At 39.6% G+C, this 17,246-nt stretch overlaps 1 long non-coding RNA gene across 1 annotated transcript in view; it reads right to left on the reverse strand.

Annotated features, from left to right (window-relative positions):
* Positions 1–14,499, reverse strand: part of LOC132823708 (uncharacterized) — a 29,017-nt gene extending 14,518 nt beyond the window's left edge. The window contains exon 1 of the long non-coding RNA XR_009645578.1: positions 14,456–14,499. This is a non-coding gene — a long non-coding RNA (uncharacterized LOC132823708). The remainder of the gene's footprint in view (positions 1–14,455) is intronic.
* Between the last annotated feature and the right edge of the window lie 2,747 nt (positions 14,500–17,246).

Consider the following 17,246-nt stretch of genomic DNA (forward strand, 5'->3'; position numbering starts at 1 on the left):
AGAAAGCTCTCAGTTCCATCATCTAGATCATTAATGTATAAAGTGAAAAGTTGTGGTTCCAACACTGGTCCTTGAGGAACACCAACTGTCACCAGTTGCCATCCTAAGAAGGACTGTTTTATCCTCACTCTCTGTTTTCTGCCAGATAGCCAAGCTTCCATGCTAGCACCCTGCCTCTGACACCATGGGCCTTTAACTTACTCAGTAGCCTCCTGTGCAGCACATTGTGAAATGCCTTCTTGAAGTCCGGGTAGATAACATCCATTGGCTGTCCTTGATCTAACCTGCTCATTACCTCCTCAAAGAATTCCATCAGAGTTGTTTCCCTTGATGAAACCATGCTGGCTTTGCCAAGTTTTACCATACACTTCCAAGTATTCAGAAATGTCATCCTTCACAATGGATTCCAGGACCTTACCCACAACCAAGGTCAGGCTTATTAGTTGTAATTTTCCATCTTTTGCCTTACTCCCTTCTTAAACAGGGATGTCATGTCAGTGATTTTCCAGTTCTCTGGGACCCTTCCTGAATCTAGTGATTCCTGAAAGATCACCACTAACACCTCCATGATTTCTTCAGCTCGCTCCCTTTGAACTCTGAGGTGTAGTCCATCTTGGCCAGGTGATTTATCCAACTTCAGGCCATTCCGTTTTTCTAGCACCTACTCCTTAGTAATGGCCACCATACACAGCTCTGCCCCTCACTATCTTGAATTTTTGGGATATTACTCATGTCTTCAGTTCCTCTGCCATTTCTTTGTTCCCCACTATTATCTCCCCAGCATCATTTTCCAATAGCTCAATGCCCACTTTTGCCTCTCTTTTGTCCTTTACGTATTTCTAAAAAATCTTACAAACTTCCATTATATTACTGGCTAACTTACTCTCATATTTAATGTTCTCCCTCCTTATTTCTTTTTTTGTTGGCTTCTGGACTGTGGGAGGAAACTCATGCAGACACGGGGAGAATATACAAACTCCACACAGACAGTCGCCTAAGGCAGGAATCAAACTCATGTCCCTGATGTTGTGAGGCAGCTTTGTACATTAGTAATCAGCTTCTCATGGGAAGTTCCATGGGCATAGATCACACGTGCCCCAAATCTATGACATTGACATGTGATATGTGCCAGCCTCTAAGAACCACCATGGTATGTCTCTGTTCTTTCATGGTGCCTCTGCCTAGGGGAGCACCAGCAACTATCACTATAATGGTGCAGCAAGAACTCAGGGGCATACACTCAGCTCATAGAATGGACCAGGCTGCATCCGCATACTCTTTACTTACTCTCATAGTGCCCACCCCCTCTGAACTTAGCTGGATTCTCACAACATCCTGGCTTGCCTTTGCAAACTATCCCCCTCAGTCACAGATACCAGGCCCACAGCACTACTGTATTGCCTTGCTGTTTAGTGCAGACTCAAAGTCAGGAAGACTGCGATGGCTGTCTGCAATCCAATCAAGGGGAAGAACCATTGGTCATGGGTCTCAGCAGGAGGGTAAGTCAAGGGAGTGCTCTGTTACCAGCCCAGGGGCTTGGACGTGATCAGTTATGCAGTCATGGAGCCACTTGGGGCAGGCAGGGTCAGAAACCTCCGGACATAAGGAGCCAAGAATGCAAATGGTGGGCAGCACACCACCCACTTTACTCTTTCTGCCCTGTGGAGTTGGTATCCTTATGGAATGAAAGAGAGGCTGGTATTGTCAGAGACAAAAGTGGGTGGCACAGCTGTTACTGTAGAGGGAAGGATAGCAAAGATGATCCTTGGTAGGAACGAGAGTGGCAGGGTAGCTGTTATGGGGGCCTTTAACTTTAAAATTATTGACTGTGAATACTATAGTTGCAGCACTTTAGATGGGTCAGTTTTTGCCCACTGTGTGCAGGAGGGATTCCTGACACAAGAGACAAGACAACATTGGATTTCGTACTGGGTAATGAATCCAGCCAGGTGTTAAATTTGGAGGTAGGTGAGCACTTTGATGATATAACCATTCAGTTATATTTACTTTAGCGAAGGAAATGGATAGGTATACCACAGGGCAAGTATTATAACTAGGGGAAAGGCAATTACATGTGAATAGGCAAGATTTGGAATGCATAGCATGGGGAAGGAAACTGCAGGGGATGGGCACAATTGAAATGTGGAGCTTATTCAGGGGACAGCTACTGCGGGTCCTTGATAAGGATGTATCTGTCAGGCAGAGAAGTTGTCGAGAGCAGGAGCCGTGGTTTACTAAGGAAATTGAATCTCTTGTCAACTGGAAGAAGAAGGCTTATGTTAGGATGAGATGTGAAGGCTCAGTTAGGGCACTTATGAGTTACAGGTTAGCCAGGAAAGATCGAAAGAGAGAACTAAAAAGAGCCAGGAGGGGACATGAGAAATCTTTGGTGGATAGGATCACAGAAAACCCTAAGGCTTTCTATAGCTATATCAGGAATAAAAGAATGACTAGAGTAAGATTAGGGCCAATCAAGGATAGCAGTAAAAAGTTCTGCATGGAGTCCGAGAAGATGGGGAAGCGTTAAATGAATATTTTTTGTCAGTATTCACTCTAGAAAAAGACAATATTGTCAAGGAGAATACTAAGATATAGGCTACTAAACTAGATGGGATTGAGGTTCACAAGGAGGAGTTGTTAGTAATTCTGGAAAATGTAAAAATAGGTAAGCCCCCTAGCCGGGATGGGATTTATCCAAGGATTTTCTGGAAAGCCAGGGAGGAGATTGGAGAGCCTTTGGCTTTGATCTTTATGTCATCATTGTCAACAGGAGTAGTGCCAGAAGACTGGAGGACAGCAAATATTGTTCCCTTGTTCAAGAAGGGGAGTAGAGACAATCCTGGTAATTATAGACAGGTGAGCCTTAATTCCGTTGTGGGTAAAGTGTTGGAAAAGGTTACAAGAGATAGGATTTATAATCATCTAGAAAAGAATACGTTGGTTAGGGATAGTCAACATGGTTTTGTGAAGGGTAGGTCGTGTCTCACAAACCTTATTGAGTTCTTTGAGAAGGTGACCAAATAGGTGGATGAGGGTAAAGCAGTTGATGTGGTGTATCTGGATTTCAGTAAGGTGTTTGATAAGGTTCCCCACAGCAGGCAATTGCGCAAAATATGGAGGCATGGGATTGAGGGTGATTTAGTGGTTTGGATCAGAAACTGGCTAGCTGAAAAAAGACTGAGGGTGGTGGTTGATGGAAAATCTTCATCCTTGAGTTCAGTTACTAGTGATGCACTGCTACGATCTGTTTTGGGTCCACTGCTGTTTGTCATTGTTATAAACAACCTGAATGAAGGCGTAGAAAAGTGCGCCAGAAAATTTGCTGATGACTCTAAGGTCAGTAGAGTTGTGGATAATGACAAAGGACGTTGTAGGTTACAGAGGGACATAGGTAAGCTGCAGAGTTGGTGGTAAATGGAGTTTCATGTGGAACAGTGTGAAGTGATTCACTTTGGAAGGAGTAACAGGAGTAAAGAGTACTGGGCTAATAGTAAGATTTTTGATAGTGTGGATGGGCAGAGAGATCTCGGTTTTCATGTACACGGATCCCTGAAAGTTGCCACCCAGGTTGATTGGGTTGTTAAGGCAAACGGTGTGTTAGCTTTTATTGGTAGAGGGACTGAGTTTCAGAGCCATGAGGTCATGCTGCAGCTGTACAAAACTCTGGTGCGGCTGCACTTGGAATATTGCATACAGTTCTGGTCATCGAATTGTCGGAAGTATGTGGAAGCGTTGGAAAGGGTTCAGGGGAGAGTTACTAGGAAGTTGCCTGATATGGAGGGAAGGTTATATGAGGAAAGGCTGAGGATCTTCAGGCTATTTACCTTGGAGAGAAGAAGCTTGCGAGGTGACTTAGTGTCACAGAGTCATAGAGATGTCCAGTATGGAAACAGACCCTTCGGTCCAACCCGTCTATGCCGACCAGATATCCCAACCCAATCTAGTCCCACCTGCCTGCACCCGGCCCATACCCCTCCAAACCCTTCTTATTCACATACCCAACCAGATGCCTTTTAAATGTTGCAATTGTACCAGCCTCTACCAGTTCTTCTGGCAGCTCATTCCATACACATACCACCCTCAGAGTGAAAAAATTGCTCCTTCAGTCTCTTTTATATCTTTCCCTCTCACTCTAAACCTATGCCCTCTAGTTCAGGACACCCCTACCCCATGGAAAAGACTTTGTCTATTTATCCTATTCATGCCCCTCATGATTTTATAAGGCTCTATAAGGTCACCCCTCAGCCTCCGATGCTCCAGGGAAAACAGCCCTAGTCTATTCAACCTCTCCCGATAGTTCAAATCCTCCAACCCTCAAAATGGGAATGGTAGCCAAGAAACATAAGACTGAAGAGGAGGCTGAAGCCTGAGGTGGAGATGTGTGGGTCAAATACATGGCAGAAGTGAAGAAGTACAAATCACATCAGTGCAGTGATGATGACAAAACCCAGCCTATTGTTAAATAGCCAGATTTGCAAGCTTATGCAGCCAAGAACTGTATTATATTTTACAACCGTTAAGATCAAGTCCTCCACCCAATGCCCTCACTGTATAAGATTGTTTTTCTTTTGACATTCTTGTAAATCTTTTCTGAACCCTTTCAAGTTTCACAACATCCTTTCAATATAAAGGAGACCAGAATTTCATGCAATATTCCAGAAGTGGCCTAACCAATGTCCTGTACAGCCATAACATGACCTCCCAACTCCTGTAATCAATACTCTGATCAATAAAGGAAAGCATACCAAATGCCTTCTTCACTATCCTATCTACCTGTGACTCCACTTTCAAGGAGCTATGAACCAAGGTCTCTTTGTTCAGCAATACTCCATAGGCCTTACCATTAATTATATAAGTCCTGCTCAGATTTGTTTTCCCAAAATGCAGCACTTCACGTTTATCTGAATTAAACTGCATCTGCCACTTCTCAGCCCATTTGTTCATCTGATCAAGATCCTGTTGTAATCTGAGGTAACCTTCTTTGCTGTCCCCTACACCTCCAATTTTGGTGTCATCAGCAAACTTACTAACTACATCTCTTGTGCTCACATCCAAATCATTTATATAAATGATGAAAAGTACTGGACCCAGCACTGATCCTTGTGGTACACCACTGGTCACAGGCCTCCAGTCTGAAAAACATTCTTCTACCACCACCCTCTATCTTCTACCTTTGAGCTAATTCTGCATCCAAATGGAAAGGTGTCCCTGTATTCCACGAGATCTAACCTTGCTTACCAGTCTCCCATGGGGAACCTTTTTGAATGCCTTACTGATGTCCATATAGATCACATCTACAGCTTTGTCCTCATCAATACTCTTTGTTACTTCTTCACAAAACTCAATCAAGTTTGTGAGACATGATTTCCCATGCATAAAGCCATGTTGACTATCCCAAATCAGTCCTTGTCTTTCCAAATACATGCACATCCTTTCCCTCAGGATTCCCTCCAACAACTTGCCCACCACCAACGTCAGGCTCACTGGTCTATAGTTCCCTGGCTTGTCCTTACCACCTTTCTTAAACAGTGGCAACACGTTAGCCAACCTCCAGTCTTCCAGCACCTCACCTGTGACTATTGATGATACAAATATCTCTTACAGAGGCCCAGCAATCACTTCCCTAGCTTTCCACAGAGTTCTAGGGTATACCTGATCAGGTCCTGGGGATTTATCCACTTTTATGTAATTCAAGACATCCAGCACTTCAAGGACATTTTTCAAGATGTCACCATCTATTTCCCTACATTCTCTATCTTCCATGTCCTTTTCCACAGCAAACTCTATCGCACAATACTCATTTAGTATCTGCCCCATCTCCTGCAGCTGTGCACACAGCCGCTTTGCTGATCTTTGAGGGGCCCTATCCTCTCCCTAGTTACCCTTTTGTCCTTAATGTATGTGCAAAAACCCTTTAGGTTCTCCTTAACTCTATTTGCCAAAGCTACCTCATGTCCCCGTTTTGCCCTCCTGATTTCTCTCTTAAGTATACTCCTACTGCCTTTATACTCTTCTAAGGATTCACTCAATCTATCCTGTCTATACCTGACATATGCTTCCTTCTTTTTCTTAACCAAGTCTTCAATTTTTTTAGTCATCCAGCATTCCCTAAACCTACCAGCCTTTCCTTTCACCCTAACAAGGAATATATTTTCTCTGGAGTCTCGTTATCTCATTTTTGAAGGCGTTCCATTTTCCAGCCATCCTTTTACCTGCGAACATCTGCGCCAAATCAGCTTTGACTTAATTGAGGCATATAAGATAATCAGGGGGTTAGATTGTTGGACAGTGAGAGCCTTTTTCCTTAGATGGTGATGGCTAGCACGAGTGGGCATAACTTTAAATTGAGGGGTGATAAATATAGGACAGATGTCAGAGGTAGTTTCTTTACTCAGAGAGTAATAGGGGCATGGAACACTCTGCCTGCAACAGTAGTAGACTCACCAACTTTAAGGGCATTTAAATGGCCATTGGATAAACATATGGATGAAAATGGAATAGTGTAGGTTAGATGAGCTTCAGATTGTCGGCACAACATCGAGGGCTGAAGGGCCTGTACTGTGCTGGAATGTTCTATGTATGCTCCATCTTGGTGCAGGTGGGGAGGTGTCCTGAGCAAGCTTGTAGGCAGCGCAGTGGGCATGCAGGGTTAGTCATTTCAGGGATTGTGGTGGAGTGAGGAAAGCTGATTTTGGCAATACTGAAAGCAGTGGAGCCTTGCTGACAGGTGGGTACAATCACAAAGATAGAGTGAATGTGAATGGTAGTATTTAAGCTGGCAGGGTGACGTTCTCACTACAGTCCTCTGCCTTTCTCCAGATGGCTAAGACTGCGTTGACCTGGTTGGGCAACCCCAGAACAGACTGTCATGGTTTGGTGCCATAGCCTCCTTTGCTGATCTTTAGGGAAGAAGATGTTCCACCTGTCCATCAGTTTCTCCTGGTACCTGCCACAAAGTGGGATTGCACATTTTTCTTGTCTGCCATGTCTCAGACACATACCAGAAACTGTGCAGGACAGCTCTGTACTGATAGTGCTTGTACAGGTGCGCAATAGGATTTTAAAGATGGCACCAGTGTTAGGGATGTCCATCAATTCTGGGATCTCCTGGCAATGGTGAGTTTCTCCAGGAACAGTACATGCTAAGATGGAAATAGAATCAGGCGAGAGGGCAGGAATTTTGTAAGATATAATGGGAAAACTCACTTGACCTTGTAGCAAAAAAAAACTGCACCAAACTATTCCTCAACGAGCAGTTAGCCAATAAAAGTAAGATTCGGCCCAAAGTTATTGTGTAGCACATTGTTAACCGTTCAAGAGCCATCCGTAATCCCCTGTACTTGTGATAACACGGCTTTCTGGTCAAAGAGTTGGGCATTCCCTAGTTGTCTCCTGCATTCCATAGGATAAACTGTAAATGTCTTGGCCTGGTAAATAATCCTGTAGATATATGTATACTACTAAAGAATGTTTAAATAATTTATGTTAATTCAATTTGGTTTAGCTCACTTAATTAAATGCTTAAAGGTGACCTTTCAAACTATACAATTTAGACACTACAAGTGCGACAGAGGTACATCATCAGACAAGACAAGAACATGGAGCTGATAAATACTGTCAGGGTTTGTTACATGTAATCAAGTGCAACACTCAACTAACAACTAAAACTAATTTATATAACAAACAAAATTCACGAAAGTTATACTTATCAGAAATACAAGACAGACTTCAAATTAGATCAAAAAACAACTCATTCATCTTCCTTCCTCAAGACAAAATACCTCACCTTTATAAAATTGGCTGATTAATTGTCTCTGACAGCTGATAAAATCTGGTGAGAAGTGCCGAACTAATTATCCTCTCCTTAGATCAATCTAAACTCCGTAATGCCAGCCATTGCTTCACTGCCCTTAGTTATGTGGAGTCATTCTTCACTTGTGGGCATGACATCACGTTCAAAATTGTTACGGTATATTTCCTTTGGTGTTAACCCTGCCTCACCCCTTAATTAAAAATTGTTGTTAAAATCCAATTTCCTAATGTATTACTTAATTTGATTGGATCTTTCTATGCATAAATGATTTGTCACTCTAAGACAATGGAACAATATTCGTCTCCTTTTAAATTCAACAGTATCTCACTCATTATTAAGTCTGTGTTCTCAGTGCAAGGTTGGTCCTGGTAGATAAGAATTAGCTGGAAGAGACTTGTCCTTACCCATTCTTGTAACTTATTTATTTCTCCCAGTGCTTTTAAAAATGCACAATTTTTATTAATGAGTCTTAATAACAGTAAAATAAAAATACAGCCATTATTCACTAATGATCATCAATTACTTAATCTTACGTGACAGTATAATTGAGTGCTTCCAATGCTGTTGCTGGCTGCTACTCATTTAATTTTTCAATGATTGGGGATTGTTAAGTATTGAACAATAGAAATGGAGCAGTGTTATTCACAAAATAGTGTTTAGACCTTATTGGATAAACAAAATAAATGTGTTTGTAATGAATTAAAATATCAGATTAATTAAATCTTATACTAAAGTATAAAAATGAAAATTATTCTCAAGTTCACCCATTTGCATATGAAACACATTGATCTATCACTAGCTACCTATTCCTTTCTAAAATGGGAAAACATAGCTTTCCAATTTAAACAGTATAATTCATAAATAGCCTTAAGTCCTTAATAATACAAATACAGACAAATCAATTAACACAAACAGTTAGACTTCAACGAGCATGTTTAATATTATTGTAATATTATTTCAATATTAAGTCCACAATTCCATCAATGCTTCTTGTTTCCAAGATCAGGTTTTATTTTTGTGAAGTTTATATTCCATTGTTGAATTGTACAGAAGCCTTTATTGGAGAAATCAATTCCTTCCATCTAATCAGCCAGATGTTCAAGTAATGGAGGAATACAGTATCCTAATCCAATAGCAAGCTTGTACATTTGTTCCTTCATATCATAAATAACAGTATTTCATAAGTAAATTGATTAATCTCTTTAGACCTATTACATCTCAAAATTATTCTAAATTCATTATCAGTATTGTTGGACTAATAGGTTCATTTAAATTTTTAATATTTGTCAAAATTTCTTATTTCTATTAAATGTCTTTACAAAAAAATCCAAAAGTAAGTAAAAATGCTGAGTAGAGTTAAAAACACCGTTACTAACTTCAAACGGCAAAGAATCAAGCTAGTAAAGGCATATCACCTTATGAATCATTTTCTTTTCTAATACTGTTTTGGGCTCCTGGGAGTTTAATACTTTTCTCTCCCACTTTAATTTGTAACTTTTTTTTTCAATTTTTTTCTTCATTATTACAAGGAACAATAACAACAAAATAGTTCCCATTGTTTTGTAAGCATCTTTCAATATGTATTATCCAATACTACATTATTGTAAAATTTGCAACCATACAATCAGTTTTCAATTCACACAATTGAATGTTTAAAAATTAAATCTGCTGAGCATACGTGGGTGTGTTTTTTTTAAAATCTGGAATCTGTAACAATTCAACAATTCTACGATTCGGTGAATTAAAGACTCCCACATACAACGATCATTTCAACTAACTAAAAGTTTCATTGTGCACTATTGAGATATCCATATTTATAACAATTAACCTTAAAACTCCCAATTTAGTTTTTAAATTGCACATATTCCAAAACAAACAGATTATTTTTTGGGCACTTCCAGCTGGATCCCTATCACTTATCTCTGACAAGCTAAGTTATGGGCGGCACGGTGGCTCACACTGCTGCCTCACAGCGCCAGAGACACGGGTTCAATTCCCCAATCAGGCAACTATTTGTGTGGAGCTTGCACATTCTACCCTTGTCTGCATGGGTTTACTCCGGGTGCTCTGGTTTCCTCCCAGTCCAAAAATGAGTAGTTTAGGTGAATTGGCCAGCTAAATTGCCTGCAGTGTTAGGTGAGGGGATAAATGTAGGGAAATGGGTCTGGGTAGGTTGCTCTTCAGAGGGTCGGTGTGGACTTGTTGGGCCGAAGGGCCTGTTTCCACACTGTTAGTAATCTAGTCATTCACTCAATCTCTTAAAAGGGCAATGCAACCCATTAAACTGACAAAAACTGTACGACTCAGTTTCTAAGTTCTAACAGACTCAGCAATCACATTAATACTGCTCCATGAAGATTTTTTTAAAAATGAAAGCAGTCTAATCAGACCACGTGGCTGCTTTCTCATTAGAGGCAGACAACTTTTGGTGTTTTAACCTGATAGTCATCACACCCTAGTCAAGGGGAAAGGTTGAGAAGGAGAATCCATCATGGTAACCTCAGCAGGTGCAAGAATTGAATCCATATTGTTGGCCATCACACTGAATCACAAACCAACTGCCCAGTCAACTGAGCTAACCAACCCCTGTGAAGATATATATGTACACAAATAACAAAATAGAACGAGAAACAATTTTAAACACTGAAATGAAACCAGTCAACAAAAGATGATCGACATAAAAACTGCTGCATTCACACACAGACAGGCTTTTTACAGTGTTTAACCTGTTCCTTCTCCTTCACATCTTTTTAAAATTCAAGTCTAAGTGACCTTTTCCTTTGTCCATTTTCAGGGAATCATCCCCTCTGCTGGTGTTTCTCGACTCTCTAATGCAGATTTCTATATCATCATGGGAAAGAGGAGCAGTTTGATCTACTCCGTCATCATACTGTACTGTACATCTCCAGATGCATGCTGTACCATTGCTTGCATCACTGCTGAAGAAGGAGCTGATTTGACACTCTTGATTATTAGCCATAGGCTGCAGCTCTGCAGTTAATTTTGGAGCTGGTACACTCTCAGTGGATGTTTGGAGATAAATAGACATAGACATAAACAAATGGACATAGCTGGAACTGAACTTGGGGTTGGCATTTGCGTAGTCACAAGTATCAGTGTGATTGGATATGCTGGGGCTGATGCAAAGAAGGCTGTGAGCTGGTGCAGTGGCAACAACATAAGGTGCTACTGGAACACTGCAGGTTCAGGCATTGAACAGGATCAGCTCATTCTTCATTTTCCCAATTTTGACAGCATGAGTGTAGGAGGTTTCTACTCATCCCATTCTTCTAATGTCATTTAGTCTTTTCTTTCCACATGCAGTGATAATTGCCATCTGATGTGTTATTATTCCTTCTAACTCACTCATCTTCTCATGACAAAGATAAAGTGTGCTTTATGGAATCCATATGCTTTTATTTTTAACACCTCCCTAGTGTGCCCTAAATGACCAGTTATACAATGTTTCTCTCACCGATTCTTCCAGTTACGTTTATAATAATTCACTTTTTTGGCAACTGTATCCTGACATTTTTCTGTTTTTAATCACTCAATGATTTCATTACGCAACTTCATTTGCGAATTCGTTCACTTATTTTAAGGTCTTGATCTTGGCATCTCTACTACTCTTTTTATTGCTTGACATCTATTGTTCTAAATCAAGAATTAATTTTCAAATATTTTTATTTGGAAACTATTTTTATTTATGTTAACAGCAATTTATAATTCAAAAATATCTTGATCAACTCTCAAACTGTCAAATTCGTTAGGTTCTAACTTATTGCATCATATGATGCATAATTCTTTGCATTAAACCTCAGGAGACTCTAACTTTCGGAGTCTGACTAAAGGAGCTTAGATCATTTTGCATTTTTTTTTCACTCACCCAGTTAAAGGTTTCAAATTAATCTCTTCAAACTTTACAGTTTAAGCATTTATACTTAACAGAGATTCATTCAATGGGATGTGTACATTCCTGGCTGGGCCAATATTTATTGTCCATCCCTAGCTGGCCTTGAGAAATGATATTAAACTACCTTCTTGAATCACCAAAATTCACTTTATGTAAGTGTCCCAAAATTAGGGATCTTCCTTCCATGAAACAAAATGCCTCAATTTTCACGCAGATAAAATGCCCTAACTGAAAACTCTTAAAATCCAGGCAGATGTCCTGGACTAACTATCTTCATTTTAGATCAACCATAACCTAAAAGCTGATATGGGCCATTGCTGCACTACCTCGGTTATCTTGGGAACCTTGATGCACGTACGTACAGCCTGGTGCTCAAGTCTTTATTTTACAGTCCCTTTTAGATTAACTTCCCTTCATTAGTAATTCCTGTTGAAATACAATTTGCTAATAATGTTTAATTTAATTGGATCATTCAATGTGTACATGATCTCTCATTCTAAGACAATGTATCTCATAATATTCATCTCATTTTAAATTGACTATTATATCATTCATTACTAAGTCTGAGTTCTTAATGCAAGGACATTTCTTGCTGATGATTTAGCTTCAGGAATCTTGTCTCTTTCAATCTCTCAGGCTGTTTGTTTCTCACAGTGCTTTTAAAAGTACAAAGTTATTCTGACTTATTAGTAAAATTAATATAAATGCAGTAATTCACTAATGAATATTAATTCAAATACAGTATAAACAAGGTGTTTCTAATACTGTAGCTGGATGTTGTTCATAATTTAGTTTGCAAGTGTTTTGTGATGTTAAGTGTGGCACAATAAAACCTGGAGCATTGTTATTCACGAAAGTCATAGTCTCCTGAGGTTTAGTGTAAAGAATTATGCATCATATGATGCTTTTTGGCCCAAGACTAGCAAAATATGTATGTTTTGAAAAAGTTTTTTAAATGATCAGATTAAGTGAATTTTAATCCTAAATCAATATTCAAAATTACTTATATAAATGGCTTCTCTGGTTGTTTCCTGATTTCCACTAGATAAGTTGTAAATATCTTGTCGACAGTCTAGCAAGTTAACAAAAGCAGAAATTGCTGGAGAAACTCAGCAGATCTGGCAGCATCTGTGGGAAATAATGCAGAGTTGAAGTTTTGAGCTTGGTGACTCTCCATCAGAATGGTTCCAATGAAGAATCACCGGACTCAGAAGATTAACTCTGTTTTTTCCCAAAAGATGCTGCCAGACCTGTCGAGTTTCTCTAGCAATTTCTGTTTTTGTTTCAGATCTCCAGCAATGCTTCGTCTTATTTTAATGTTGCAGATTACCTGCTGGATGCATTAGTGTAAAGGTGCCTGTTTTACCTCACACAACAGGATTAACTAAATGCTGTTAGTTCATTTTTAACTTTCAATGTGCTGGTGGCTTTAACCTAAACAGACAAGACAAACACTATACTCATCACCATCTGCAGATCAGGTTCCAATATATGGAACAAGAATGTCATGTTGCCTCTGTTGATGATAAAAGCATGGGTATCTTGACATTCCTGAGTAATTTTGTCACATAATTCCTCCACTTCTTTCAGATTGGTATCAGATACCTGCTATGCCAATGCAGCAGCTTTTATCCCTCTTCAGAAATTCCTATCCTCCCCCCAAATCAAAGGTTGCAGCAGTGGGAACAGCAGGAATGCTGCTGTAAGTGGCTCTGAAGGAAAATGGCAACAAGTAAGCAGAGAAACATTAGTTCTATAGGTCATTGTGACAAAGCTAACAATCAGAGTCCAAGTTCCAGTACCATGACAGTCAAGTTTCAGTTGATGGAGCTCGTCAGTAAGTAATTTACAATACTGCTAGTAATGCCTTGATCCACATCCTTGGCAAATGGTTAAGATATATCACAAATTATATTCTAAATCCAGAATGGGACACATGCACATTCATTCAAGACCATTAATTTGGAGTTGGCAGTACTGTACGCAAAATGTTGCATTCAAATCTTAAAAAGCTCCTGGAAAATAAGGATTGCAGTACTGAGATCAAATCTATGCTGTGAGTAGGAAGGAGACAGCTACCTAACCATGTCATTCAGAACAGAGAGCAAACTCCGTGACTCTAGCACCAATCTAATCCACACTGACCAACCACTGCCCATCCAGGTATCTGAGTTACTCCATAAACATATATTTTTTTGTCATAGTCTGGAGCTACGGATAATGTTAGTCTCCAATTCCTATCTATTAGATCACTGATCAGCAACATCTCCAGCTCTTACCACCTGCCTTTGGGATATGACTTAAACATGGACAAATGGATTTTCAACCTGTTTGTTCAAAACACACATTCCATGGCCTTCAAATCCTGACATGGGCCTTGAATGCAGAGCTTTTGGTTCAGAGGATTAGACTCTAGAACTGTACTATATCTATCCTCCACAGTCTATTAGCTAATGTGAGAGTCTTGGGCAAGTGAGAGCTCCTCCGGTTCACAAATCGTACATCAAAAAATAGATCTAATGTATACTTATTTCGTCATACACAAAGTTCTTTTTGCAATATAATATTCTGGATGCTGTCTTAGAAGCCACTGTCCCAGAATGTCAAGTTTTTCTGTACAATGAAATCTATTGTTTAACATTATTCTGTGCACTTGTATAGTCCAGATCTGTTACATGCATCACAAACACATTGATGTGCAATAGAAAGCAATCCTTAGGAATACTAACTTGCAAGAGAGACTTTCAGTGTCCATCCCAAATGGAGCCTTTGAATAAAATATGACTAGAAGCTGAATACGGAAATAAAAACGTATGATGCAGGTATTTGCATGCCCTGTTGGTTAAGATTTTGCTGTGAATGGCAAACACCACTATTGATTATTCACCTGATAATAGCTTTTGTTTTAAACTTTGCATAACAAGTCATTGCCAGCAGGACATCTGGGTTGTGAGACTCATTCTGTCGGGTGACAATGGGACATGATAATCTGGAGGAATTTTATGCAGTGTGTAAATTAGAATAGTGAATCTAATGTCACATCGATTCAACAAAGAAGAAAAGGAAGATTGGATCAAGAGAGAAATCAAAGGGACAAAAAATGTACTTTAAAAATTTTCAACTACACTTAAAACTCAGATTATAATGGGATTGTGATCCAGATGGGCCAATTGGCTGAGAAGTGGCAGATGGAGTTTAATTCAGATAAATATGAGGTGCTGCATTTTGGGAAAGCAAATCTTAGCAGGACTTATACACTTAATGGTAAGGTCCTAGAGAATGTTGCTAAACCGAGACCTTGGAGTGCAGGTTCATAGCTCCTTGAAAGTGGAGTCACAGGTAGATAGGATAGTGAAGAAGGCATTTGGTATGCTTTCCTTTATTGGTCAGAGTACTGAGTACAGGAGTTGGGAGGTCATGTTGCGGCTGTACAGGACATTGGTTAGGCCACTATTGGAATATTGCGTGCAATTCTGGTCTCCTTCCTATTGGAAAGATGTTGCGAAACTTAAAAGGGTTCAGAAAAGATTTACAAGGATGTTGCTAGGGTTGGAGGATTTGAGCTATAGGGAGAGGTTGAATAGGATAGGACTGTTTTCCCTGGAGCGTCGGAGGCTGATGGGTGACCTTATAGAGGTTTATACAATCATGACGGGCGCGGATAGCATAAATAGACAAAGTATTTTCCATGGGGTTAGGGAGTCCAGAACTAGAGGGCATAGATTTAAGGTGAGAGGGGAAAGATATAAAAGAGACCTAAGGGGCAACTTTTTCACTCAAAGGGTGGTATGTGTATGGAATGAGCTGCCAGAGGTTGTGGTGGAGGCTGGTACAATTGCAACATTTAAGAGGCATTTGGATGGGTATATGAATAGGAAGGGTTTGAAGGGATATGGGCCAGGTGCTGGCAGGTGGGACTAGATTGGGTTGGGATATCTAGTCAGCATGGATGGGTTGGACTGAAGGGTCTGTTTCCGTGTTGTACATCTCTATGACTCTATGATTCTAAATACTGATGGAATGATAATTCCATTAGAGTTCATTTCAGAGCCAGTGAAATTGTCTGGCAACCCAGAATATTGTTAAAGAGGCTGATAATATTAGATCAAACGGGGAGGCTAATAAAGTTGCCAGAAAATTATAAGCCTGAGAATTTGGGAAATTTTAAAATCAGGAAAGGAGGACCAAGAAACTGATCAAGAAAGAGAGAGTAGGATGTGAATGTGAGATAGCAAAAAATATGAAAATAGTTTTTGCTTGTAAAAATAAAAAAAATTTTAGAAGTCCACTATAGGCAGAGACGGGAGAGTACATATTAGGACAAGGAAAAATGCCAGAGAATCTAAATAAGTGTTTTGTGTCCTGTTTACAAAAGAAAGCACAATAAATATCCCTGAAATACCTAAGATTCAAGGTTCTAGTGAGAGTGTAAACTAAAAAAAAATACTTTAGTAAGGAAGTAGTATTTGAGAAATTGATGATTCTGAAAGTTGGCAATTCTCAAGGTTGTAATGACCTTCATCCTAGAGATACCAACAGAACTAATGGATGCATTGATGTATAGCTTTCATAATGATGTCAATTTTATAATATCATCTGCAGATTGAAAGTTCACAAATGTAACCCCACCATTTATTAAAGGAGGGAGGGAGAAAGGAGGGAGAGAGAAAACTGGGACCGACAGTCCTGTTAGTCTGATATTAGCATTATGGAAAATATGAGAATTTTTTTAAAAAGGTCGTTTATGGAATGTGGATATCACTGACTAGGTCAACATTTGTTGTTTATCCTTTATTGCCCTGGAATGCTGTGACTTGGTCAACCATTTCAGAGAGCAGTTAAGAGTGAACTTTATTATTGTGGGTCTGGCATTGTGTATCAGCCAGACCAGGTACGACAGCAGATTTATTTCACTAAAAAACATAAGTGATCCAGATGGATTTTTACAACAATCAACATGGCCATCATTAGGCTTTATGTTCCATGCTTTTGAATTCAAATTTCACCATCTGCCATTTTAGGATTCAGACACATGTGTCCAGAGCATTAGAACCTGGAATTCTGAATTACTAGTTCAATAACATTACCACTACATCACTGTAATGCCGATTGCAATCCATTATAAAGTATGTGATTACTGGATATTTAGAAAAGAATTGTCCGGTTGCACAGTGTCAACATGGATTTATGAGGGGGAAATCATGTCTGACAGATGTGGTAGAGCATTTTGATTGTGTTAATAACAGAGTCAATAAGATGGAACCAATGGATGTGGTCTATTTGGATTTTCAGAAGGTATTTAATAAAGTTGTATACAGGTGGTTGGTTAATAATCAAAACTAATGCACATGGTATTGCAGAGAATATTGTTAGCATGGCTTGAGGATTGATTAACAAGCTGAAAGCAGAGAGTGGGATTTTTTTTAATTCATAGTGGGACTGAGGTATTGCTGGCAGGGTCTTTCTCATGTTAACAGACTTTTACCAAGTGAATAGTACAAGGATCAATCATTGGGCTGC

Source organism: Hemiscyllium ocellatum, chromosome 17 (genome assembly GCF_020745735.1).
Source record: "Hemiscyllium ocellatum isolate sHemOce1 chromosome 17, sHemOce1.pat.X.cur, whole genome shotgun sequence".
NCBI classification, from domain to species: Eukaryota; Metazoa; Chordata; class Chondrichthyes; order Orectolobiformes; family Hemiscylliidae; genus Hemiscyllium; species Hemiscyllium ocellatum.